Below are 296 nucleotides of genomic sequence, written 5' to 3'. Positions count from 1 at the left end.
CACACTGTTCTGTATGTAAATGTTATCAACACCATACATACATAAAAACAAAAAATGAGAGGAAAATTAACAAGGTTTTACAGAAAAAACACAGCACAGCACACATAGAGCCTTCGATTACACACGTAAACACAGATACACATCATACATACATGTACAAAAACTGAAAAAAGAGAGAAAATTAAAAAGGGTTTGACACAGGAAAACACCTAAAAACAAAATAAAGTCTTACACACAAAAAAAAAAAAAACGCAACAGCATAATATAAGCAGCGAGAATACCTTTGAACTTTGAAT

At 31.1% G+C, this 296-nt stretch overlaps 1 protein-coding gene across 1 annotated transcript in view; it reads right to left on the bottom strand.

Moving 5' to 3' along the window:
- LOC119588087 overlaps positions 1-296 on the bottom strand; it is a gene marked incomplete at its 5' end in the record, with an annotated part of 20,276 nt that overhangs the window by 7,252 nt on the left and 12,728 nt on the right.

Source organism: Penaeus monodon, chromosome 23 (assembly GCF_015228065.2).
Source record: "Penaeus monodon isolate SGIC_2016 chromosome 23, NSTDA_Pmon_1, whole genome shotgun sequence".
NCBI lineage: Eukaryota > Metazoa > Arthropoda > Malacostraca > Decapoda > Penaeidae > Penaeus > Penaeus monodon.
This window is presented reverse-complemented; position numbering and strand designations above follow the sequence as displayed.